The sequence below is a fragment of the Camelina sativa genome, chromosome 5 (assembly GCF_000633955.1).
Source record: "Camelina sativa cultivar DH55 chromosome 5, Cs, whole genome shotgun sequence".
Lineage (NCBI taxonomy): Eukaryota > Viridiplantae > Streptophyta > Magnoliopsida > Brassicales > Brassicaceae > Camelina > Camelina sativa.
This window is the reverse complement of record NC_025689.1, coordinates 23,615,191-23,615,602: the sequence shown is the minus strand read 5'-3', so window position 1 is coordinate 23,615,602 and position 412 is coordinate 23,615,191.

Sequence of the window (412 nt, the reverse complement as noted above, 5' to 3'; positions counted from 1 at the left end):
TTTTTTTTTTTTTTTTTTTTTTTAATGTGCTTTCTCTTTAAAAATTGTCAAATTGGGGAATCATTTTGCAAGTAGATCTAACCGGTAAGTGGTTAAACTATCAAACGGGTAAACATATTACGGTCGAAGGAAAAAGATAGATTGGCCCAAAAAAAGTTGGAAGGTTGTCGAAATGGCAATAAACACGTCGTAAAAAATTGACCCAAAGGAATCTGGAAGAGGCCATTCGGATAACGTTATTGTCAGTGGCTCGTTTTCACACGCTACAATAATTTCCTAATTTTAAAATCATTTTTATCTTTCTACTTCTATACGCAAACCAACAACTTCTCCTTTCTTCCTTTATCAATCAATCAAAATCACTTTTCCTCTCTCAACAAAAAGAAAAAAAAAAAAAAAAAAAAAAGAAAGA